At 54.2% G+C, this 9,789-nt stretch overlaps 1 protein-coding gene across 4 annotated transcripts in view; it reads left to right on the top strand.

Annotated features, from left to right (window-relative positions):
• The first annotated feature begins 3,390 nt into the window (after positions 1-3,390).
• The window catches only part of AKNA (AT-hook transcription factor), a 45,051-nt gene continuing 38,652 nt past the window's right edge, over positions 3,391-9,789 (top strand). For 2 of the 4 annotated variants that reach the window (XM_024762376.1, XM_024762375.1), the window contains exons 1-3: positions 3,395-5,221; positions 6,747-6,822; positions 8,548-8,717. The gene's annotated coding sequence lies outside the window, so the exon portion shown is untranslated. Of the gene's footprint in view, positions 5,222-6,746; positions 6,823-8,547; positions 8,718-9,789 lie in introns of all 4 variants that reach the window. The other 2 variants (XM_024762378.1, XM_024762377.1) reach the window with 2 other exon arrangements.

Genomic DNA, 9,789 nt, shown 5'->3' with positions numbered 1-9,789 from the left:
AATGTCATCATTTATTTTAATGATCCTCTGTTATTGGACTTTGAGGTTGTTTCCAACTTTTCCACCTACTGTAAGGTTCAGTCTCAAAGTGATTAAGATTGTAGTGTCTGGTTTCAGACAGCCTGATTCAAACCCAGCTTACTCTCCTGTGAAATGGGCATAATAATTCCTACCTCCTTGGATCGGTATGAGGATTAAATAATGAGTTTCTAATCCATAGAAGGGCCTTTACATAACAGGCGCGCAATAAAGTTTTGCTGTTAGCAGCGCGTTCCCGTCACACGCACGTTTTTTTTGATTCTTTCCATGGAACATACACTTGAGAGTGTGGGTGCGTATGTGTGCGAGTGTGTGAGCGTGAGTGTGTTTTCCTCAATATGACCACACCCTCCTCATAACCCATGTTTCAGTTGGCTGAGGAAGGCCTGTTTCCTCCCCTCCTTAATGATTCAAGGTGGAGACACAGTTTCTAGCTGGGTCAGTGACCCCCAGACCTGGTTTGGGGGCCACAGGGAGAAGAATCACTGGGACATGGCAGCATTTCTCTCCACTTGGTTGGGAGGGCTGGCCGTCCCCTTTTGTGTAAAGGACTCAAAGCTTGAGGTGTGGTTGATATTAGGAGAGCCAGGAAAATTAAACTCAGTCCTTCAGGGAGCAGGCCATATGGGCGTTTCATGAATATGGCCAAAGTCATTTATCCATGAGCTCTGTGCCAGTTGGGCACTGGCCAGGGCTTTAGGTACATAGCCTCATTGACCAAGGATCCTGTAAAGCCCCATTTTACAGATGAGGAATCTGGAGTTCAGAGAGGTTAAGTGACTTGCCTAAGGCCACACAGCTTTCAAGAGAGAACCTGGAAGCCTCTGATTATTCACAAAGCCCATGTACCCTGGACACCTGCTCCCCGCAGCCTCCCATCAGCACAGTGTTTCTGCCTGTGTGGGCAAGTGGAATCAAGAACCCAGGAGATTTTATGATAGAAGGTCACTTCCGATAACCTCAGAGAGAATCTCATTAAGCCTCAAGGCTCCAAAGCTACGAGAGGGAAAAGCCTTTGTCCAGCATCACTCAGGCTGGAACTTGGGTCTCCACTTCCCAAGCCAGGCTTCCGTAGGTTCTTCTGGGTTCACTCCTGAAATCCTCCCCTGCTTCCTCACCCCCACATCCCCGTGGATTTTAACGATGGGGGTAAATTCAGCAACCTGGGCAGGAAGGGGTGGGTGACCTTGGGATGGGTTTTCATTTCTTCCCCAGGGAAGGGAGATATCAGGGGCTCAAGGAGGGGCAGAGGGTGAAATAACAGCCTTCAGCCCCCATGAATCCTGAAGTCGCCAGCCCCTGGTTTCCCCCAGGATGGCTGAGAAGCCTGGTGGCTCCACTGTACCCCCTGGACCTCAGGACATCATGTGAAGGAGTGACTGTCCAGGGCTCATCACATCAGCAAGCAACGCCCATCCCAGTCCTGGCCCTGTCCTGGGAGGCACGGGGAGACTAAGAAAGAGATTCACCTTCCCCACTTAGGTGGGGCTTAAGAATGACAGTGGAGGGAGGGATCAGGGAGGGTGGGCAGTGGGAAAGTGGGTGAGAAATGGCCACCGCGGTGTTAGAGCATTATGACCCAGGGGCTGGGGGAACAAATGGCCGAGGGCTTACTGGGCTCCTGTGGTGAGGACTGGCTGGCTTGTGCAGCCGTGGCGCTCCAGCCATGCTTCTGATGGAAGAACTCAAGCCCTGGCAGTAGGGGCCAAGGTGTTTTGTTTGCTCTTTTGTTTCTCCTGGATGACCAGGAACTAATCTCTTTCCCATCTGTGGGCCTCAGTTTTGCTGACCCATACAATGGAATCATACCCCTGTCCTGCCTACTTCCCAAAGTGATTCTCAAGCATCTAGTGCTGTGAAGGATGAGAAAGCACTTTAGAAAACTGAAAGGCTCTGTGAGGAACCAGAGTCTCCTTAGGAAGTTAGAACATTGGCTTAGTGAATTGCAATTTGTTGGTAATAAACTCCACTCCTGATCTTCTGGTGCCCAGTTTATTAATAATCTCCATAGGCTACACGGTGTGAGCACCAAGCATGGTCGTTAAAAGACTCGGGTCTTTTTGTGTCTGAATGTACAGCAGCACTCACAAGCTTTGTGACTATGGGCAAGTTGCTGCAGCTCTCGGGGCCTCTGTTTACCTACCTGTAAAATGGGGATGTCACATCACCCTCACTGGATTGATGTGAGGGCCACAAGCCAGGCTGGGGTGACTGGCTGGATTCAGTAGATCATCCAGCATGTGTTCACTGTGCTTCTCCTGTGTGTCAGGGCCTGTGCTGGGCACGGGGATGTAATGGTGCACTTCACAGAGCTCCCAGTGGTCAGGCAGACAGACCTGACATCTAATTCCAAATGGCAAGTCCCTGAGGAGGGCACGTGGGGCTGGGACCTGCAAGCTGCCTGCAAGTTACCAGGGAGAAGAATTGGGGTTGGGTGATGAGGGCGAGCACCGGGTGTTTGTCCCAGGGACACCAAGGAGCCCCGTATTGCCCGAGCACGCTGAGGGCCAAGAGACTGGAGCGGCGGCCAGGGTGTGGAGTTTCATCTTCTTTCTTAGAGCAGTGGGCAACTAGCAGAGTGTTTTAAGCACAGAAGGGCTGTGTTTGGACACTTCCATTTCGGAAAGAACCCTTGGTGCAGTGTGAGGAATGGATTGGAGGGACCTAAGAGCTTTCCAGGAGAGGCCGTTGCAGAAGGCCACGTGGGGATGCAGAGATGGGATGGATTCTGGTGAGATTTAGGAAATAAAATCAATAGGAGTTGATGATGGATTGATTTGGGGATGTGAGGGAGAGGGGAGTATCCAGGATGACGGTCAGTTCTGGCCTGTGCGCTTGAGTGAAAGATGGGCCAAGCTTCGTGGGGAAGGGTGAGTTTGAGGGTAGCAATATAATGAATGAGCTCAATTTGGTTAAGTATTGATAGAATTTGGCCGTGGGTGGAGATGGTGTGCCGTCAGGGGGTACCACACAAGCCAAGGCAAGGAGGAGGTTGGTGAGAAGTGGGTGTCAAGGAGATAGAACAGAGTGCACAGAAGGCTGTCTCCCCTGGGGTTTGGCGGCTGCCCCTAAGTTGGGTTCGGGGTTATCCAGGGGCCATGGGGCGTGCCTGGCATCAGCAGCCACATGACATTGATGGCAGTGCTGCCTGGGTTAATGGCCAGGGAGGGAGGGTGAGTGAGTGACGGGGTGTCAGGGGAGCCCGCCCCTCACACAATGGCCCACATGGTCACCAGAGCTGGCAGGGAGGGGCCTCATTAGGGTCTGACTCTCTTGCACATTTGGCTGGGCTGGCGGGTAGAGTCCCACCACCCAGATGAGGGTAAAAGGCAGGGAAGGGGATGGGGTGATAACTGGGATGAGGGCCGCCGGTTCTAGCTTTGCCAGATACTCACAAACTGACCTTGGGAGTATTCATTCATTCATTCATTCATTCGTTTGTATTCCAGACCCCCGGCTCTGCACTTTGTAAGTGTTACCTCTTTGGGTCTTGGCAGCAGTGCTGTGGGGTGGCTACTCTTCTTATCCCTGTTATAGAAATGAAGAAACTGAGGCTTGGAGAGGTGAAGCCTCAAACGTCGCAGAGTTAGCAAGAGGTGGGGCTGGGATTTGAACCCAGGTCTGCATTGACTGTAAAATGCATTTTTTTCTCCTACACGGGTGGTTCCCAAACCCGGCTGCTCACCAGAATTACCTGGAGGGCTTTTTGGACAATACAGAGGCCAGATTTTCTCCTTTTTCTTTTTGTTTCCTGAATCAGAATCCCTGGATCCTGGGCGGGGCGGGAGTTGGGAGCCAGACTGTGCAGGGACGGGGCACAGGCCACCCCTCTGCCCTGCTCCTGCCTCTCCGTCTTGCTCGGGGCACACACACTTGCTGTTCTCAGGGAAAGCCCCGCTGGTTCCCACCTTGCCCATGGCACTTGCCCTTCCTGTGGCTTGTTCCTGCCCATCTCTTCCGTCTGGTCCCTTGTTTGAATGCCACCTTCTCACAGAGATCTTCCTGGCCATCCCCAAACTCTTTGCCCCAACCCATTTTACTCTCTGACCCACAGATTGTCTACCAGGGCCACACATCCCAGTCACCTGGGACACTTTAAAATCGCCAATGGGGACTTCCCTTGTGGTCTGGTGGTTAAGACTCTGTGCTCCCAATGCAGGGGGCACGGGTTCGATCCCTGGTTGGGGAACTAAGATCCCTCATGCCGTATGGCGGGGCCAAAAGAAAAAAAAAAATCGCTGATGCCCAAAGACTGAGTCTATGAGTCTGGGTGAACCTAGGCATCAGTATTACTGAAAGCAGCCCATCTCACCCACTCTGTTTCTCTCCATGTTTGTCTGTTTATTGTCTGTGTCTCCACTAGAGTGGAGCCAGGGCTTGGCCTGTCTTGTGCCCTGCCATTGAAATTCAGTTCAGTCAGCCAATCCCCCACCTCCATGCCGCCTGGAAAAATCCCACTCTAACTACAGGTCCTGTTTGGGGCGAGGACAGTGGGTGGGATGGCAGGAATCATTGCAGCCTTCCTGAGGTGTTTAGTCGCATATTGGCAGACAGGACAGAGAGTCAGAGCTGGAAGAGTGCCAAGCAAGCATCCAGTCTGGGCTCCCATCGTACAGATGGGCACTGCCCTAGTGAGAGAGGGATCCTCGATCGAATTCATGCCCTGGATGGTAGGGGCTACGGAGAAGACCCTCAAAGGGTTGAGGCTGCTGGAGACCTCCTTCCAGGCTCAGCATGCTGTGTGACCTTGGCCAAGCCTCTGACCTTCTCTGGGCTTTATTGTCCCCGCTCTGTACTTTGGCTGAGATGGTCCCAAGTTCGGACCCTGGAAGTTTCTGTGAGTCCTTTCCTGAACGGTGCCGACCTGCAGAGGGCCTGCAAGGGGTTAAGCTTCTCCTGCTCCCCCTCACTCTGCATGCAGACGAACCCCCTCCTTCTGACAAACACTTGTAGGAAACCAGGCTGGGCGCTTCCTGCCGAGGCGAGGCGGCCTCAGCCGCAGCAGGGGCGGGGAGAGGTGGGGAGCGATGCTAGTCTGTGAGCAGCGACTGGGGCTGGCAGAGCGGCCTGGAGGCGGGCCAGGGCGCCATGGAGGCAGGGGGCTCCCCAGGTTTGGAACAAAGACTCCACATGCAGGTCCCCTGAGCCTGGGCCAGCAGGATGGTGGTGCAGCCCGAGAGAGGTGAGGGAGCCGAGGAGGGCGGGGGTTGGGGGAGCCGCCTTCCCCCTGGAAGGGCCAGTCACAGGCTCTCTGGGACAGTCCAGGCGGCTGGACCAGCCCAGCCAGGAAGTTGCAGCTGTGGCAGCTGTATTACTTCTCTCTGGCTTAGGGGAGCCCGGCCCCCAGGGCAAGGGTGGATTTTGGGGGGATTTTCTCAAGCTTCAGGATGCTGGATACCAGCCAGAGCTCTGATTCTGATCTCTGTGAACTTGGGCAAGTGCTGGTCCCTCTCTGTGCCCGGGGTGTCCCCATCTGCACATGGCGCGTTAGCCCCAGGGGCTGCTAAGGGGCTTCAGACATCATGCACGGGTGTGCAGCAGCCAGGAGGCAGCAGGGGGTCCCCACTGAAGAGTGGCCCCTTCTGCCGAGTAAGGACAAGGAGAGGAGCCAGGGATGGGCCGGCAGACCCAGCCAAGCCCTTCAGGCTGGCGGGGCAAGAGTCCGCAGCAGCAAGGGGCACCTTTCCTCTTTCTCCTCCGCCTCTGCTGCCTCCGCCGGAGAGAGCTGGGGGCAGGGTACGTCCAGAGGGGGAAATGGCTGTGCTACACGGCTGGCGGGAACTGGTTTCTACACGGCTGGCGGGAACCCCTTGAGAACAGTAGGTCTGTGCCCTACCAGCTGCTCAGGGAGGGCTGCCGAGTATGGGGCTCTGAGCTCAAAAGCCCAGCCTTTCTGGAGGGGCCCAGCCACTTGGTAAGGGGGTCTTCCTTCCCCTTCCTCTCGCCGTCCCACCAAGTCTGATGGACTTGGTTTCAGAGTCACAAGCCGTGGATTTCAATCCCTAGCCACACTTCCGGACTGCGAGGTCTTGTGAAAGGCAGCCACCTCTCTGCGGCTCAGTTTCCACATCTGGGAGATGTCAGGGACTGGGTGGGAGCAAGGCGGGTGGTGCCTCGGAGAGCTCTGCTGGGTGGTAAGGGGCTTGGGAGGGCATGAGGGAGCAGAAGTAGAGGAGAACCTGGGGATTGAGCCATAAAGGGAAGGGTCTCCACTTTTGGACCTGGGGGCAGCGAAGCCCCCTGGGGGTGGCTGAGCCACTCGGGAAGGGGACAAAGAGACCACAAGGGTCTCGCAGACCCTGGAGAGAGCCAGCGGCAGAGGTGGTGTGGATGGAGGGAGGAGACGTACAAAAGGACGGGGAATGGGTGGTGCCTCCTTGTGGGGCTAGTTTCTCCAGGGCTGGCAGGGCCCCTGAGCCCTGAAGAAAGCAGTCCCACAAGGACAGCCCAGCCCTTGAAGGGACTTAGTGCTCACGGGGCTCTCCTGGGCTCAGCCTCCCAACCCCACTGCCCCTCGGGAGCAGCCCTGTGCCCTCGAGAAGGCTGTCTAGAACCACCCTGTCTTTGGCCGCCATTCAGGGACCCCTGCCATAGCTCTCTGTCTAGTTCTGTTCATACTTTCAGACCTCTGTGCCTTTGCCTGTGCTGTTCCCTCTGCCGGAATGCCCTTCCTCATTCTTCTCCCCCAAATCCTCTTTGTCTCTCAGGCCCAGCTTAATGCTTCCTTCGACAGTAATCCTGTACCCACCCCCCCATCTGAAATTCTGGAACACTTTTACTCAGGTCTGTATTCCTCTTGTCTTGTGGTGCTTGGCACACAGTAGGAGGTCATAGGTTTTCTTAATTTGCACCCACTGGGTGCTCAATATATATCTTTGTTACTCTGAATTGGGACCTCAGGCAGGAGGAGGGGGTTAACTGTTTGGAGTCTGTGGTCCTCAGAAGCCAACAAGTCAACCAGGAACCTCAAAGTTCACTTAGCCCCACCCCTACCTCCCAGCCCACCCTAACAGGGCGCCACGCCCCATGGTTGCGAGAGCGGGTGGCATTTTCTCCATCTTACAGTGAGGAAAACCTAAGCCCAGCAGTTCACGGTGGATGAGCAGCACCAGGGCCAGAAGCTGGTCTCCAGACACCCTGCCTGCTTCTCTTTCACAGCAGCCCAGTGAGCAGGTGTCCTTGTCCCAGTGTGAGCTCAGCACGTGCTTGGCACTCATGTGTGTTTGTTGACTGACTGGCTGACCGACCTGTCCTGGACTCCATGGCACCCAGGGCTGTGGCGTGCGTGAAATGCAGAGCTTTTGCTCATGAGAGGCTCACAGGTTTGGGGGCCTGGGGAACATGTGCAAAACTCCAGCCAGTGACCACAGCTGCCTCCAACCAGAGGCTTTCCCTGGTCACAGTGAGATTTCTGCAATGACTGAGTCATCCCAGGAGACAGGATGTTCCTCTTTGTGCCCCCGAGGCCTCTGTGATTGGACGGGCTGCTCTGTGGCACGGCTAGAAAAAAAGCCCTTTAGAAGTCAAAAAAACCCCACACGCCTCCCCCAGCCACTTCCTTGGCGGAGGTTTCAGAAAGAGAAAAGCAAAGGCTTTTAGCACCTTCCACACCTGCCATGTGGCAGGGTCCAAAAGGCCTAGTCAAGGTCAAAGGGTGGGCCTTGCCTGGGGCACTGGTTTAAAATGCGGACTCCTGGGCCCAGGGCCACGGAGTCCCGCTCTCTTCGGGTTGACCTTAGGGATCTGCATTCTTAGAGGATTCTTAAAAGCACTCAAGCTGGCAGGGATTTCCAAGAGGGGTACAGGCGCCCCGACAGGGTGTGGAAAGCAAGGATTAGAACTTCCTTTTAAAATATTTATTTTCTATTGGATCTTTCTAAAAATTCAATTTTAGATATATCTTTTCTAACACGTAATATATTCGTGTGAGAATGCATGCAGATGATGTTATAAGAAATACATGTTAGGTATATGAGCAAATATATTTTTAATGATGATTTGTGTGATTTAAAAAAAAAACACTGGAGACCACTCACTGGGCCAAAATCGACATGATCTTCCCGGACCAGGGCACGAAGCCATGTCCCCTGCATTGGCAGGCGGACTCTCAACCACTGCGCCACCAGGGAAGCCCCAACAGTTCCAAATCTTGCTGTCACTAACCAGCTGGGTGATCTTGGTCAAGTAACTATTCCATGCTGAGTTCTGGTTTTCTCATTTGAAGAATAGTTTTCCTATGACCTACTTACCTGTTTGGGGTGAGGGCAGATCGAGAACAGGCAGTAGAGCTTCTAGCCTGGGTGGGCACAGCGAGGGCCCAGCATATGTGGCGGGGGTCATGCGGAGGCTTACAGGGTGATCTGGGGGAAATTCAGGGAGGAGGGAGGAAGATTGTGTCGGGGGAAGAGGGTGAGGCCCCTGAGACCAGAGTGGGGACAATGTTAGTCCCCGTTCCTACCCCAGCCTTTGAGAAGGCGCCAGCCAATCCCTGGGGGACTCTCTATCCAGAAATAGTTGCCTGCTGACTTTTCCCAACGGTATGAACCAAGGCTCTGACCAAGACCCAATCGCACACGAGGCTGCAGCAACAAACACAGGGCGTGTCTGTCCTGGGAGGCCTGGAGTTATTCTCATTGTCTCCACGGCACGGAGGGAAGAGCCGGGACGCGAGCTGCAAGGTAACCTCTCATGCCAGCCTTGTCCCGACCCATGTGCGGCTTCAGCCAAGGCCCCTCTGCTCTCTGGGCCTCAGTTTTCCTGCCCGTAGAGTGGGTGCTTTGCATGAGCTCCTTGGGTGGGACCATGCTGCTGCTCTGTCAGCCTTGTGTTTCCAGGGCTCAGAGGAAGCGCTTGGGGGTGTTGGCCATAGCGGGAGGGGAGAGGAGATGGGAGGGAGAGAAGGGAGAGAGGGAAAGGAGGAGAGGATAGAAGGCAGGCGGGGAGGAGCCCTTCTGCAGCCATCCTTCCCGTGCCACAGGTCCCTGTGCAACCAGGCTCTCCCTCTGGTTCATTCTCCCCAGGCAGCCAGAGAGAAACTTCTAACTGCACCTCGACGTGCTCTCTCGTGGTCTGCATGCCCACACTCTCTGCAATCAGAGCCCCAGCTCCTGCCCCCACTAGCACAGCCATCGGGAAACCACTTACATGTCGCCCCCTCCTGCCTCCAGGCCTTGGTACTTGATGGAACCCCTGCCTGAAAAATGTTTTTAATTGAGGTGAAATTCACATAACATAAAATTTAACCATTTTAAAATGAACAATTCAGTGACATTTAGTATACTTATAAAGTTGTGCAAGCACCACCTCTATCTAGTTCCAAAACGTTTTCATCACCCCAAAAGGACGCCTGTGCCCATTCAAGCAGTCACTCCCCTCTCCCCACTCCCCCCGCTAAAGCACTAGTCAGCAATAGGATTTACCTATTATGGATATTCCGTACAGTTAGAATCATACAGCATGTGACCTTTTGTGTCTGGCTTCTTTCACTTAGCATCACGTTTTTGAGATTCATCCTTGTAGCACGTGTCAGTGCTTCGCTCCTTTGAGTGGCTGGACGATATTCCCCCGTGCGGATAGACCACAACTCGTTTGTCCATCCATCCACTGATAGACATCTGGGCTGTTGCCACCTTTTGGCGACTGCAAATAGTGCTGCTAGGAAAGTGCGTGTACACGTATTCGTCTGAGTACCTGTTTTCAATTGTTTTGGATAATGGAATGCTCTTTTCACCGGTCCCCCACTCACTATCT

This window comes from Neophocaena asiaeorientalis, unplaced genomic scaffold, assembly GCF_003031525.2.
Source record: "Neophocaena asiaeorientalis asiaeorientalis breed wild unplaced genomic scaffold, Neophocaena_asiaeorientalis_V1.1 scaffold78, whole genome shotgun sequence".
In the NCBI taxonomy this organism is placed as follows: domain Eukaryota; kingdom Metazoa; phylum Chordata; class Mammalia; order Artiodactyla; family Phocoenidae; genus Neophocaena; species Neophocaena asiaeorientalis.
This window is presented reverse-complemented; position numbering and strand designations above follow the sequence as displayed.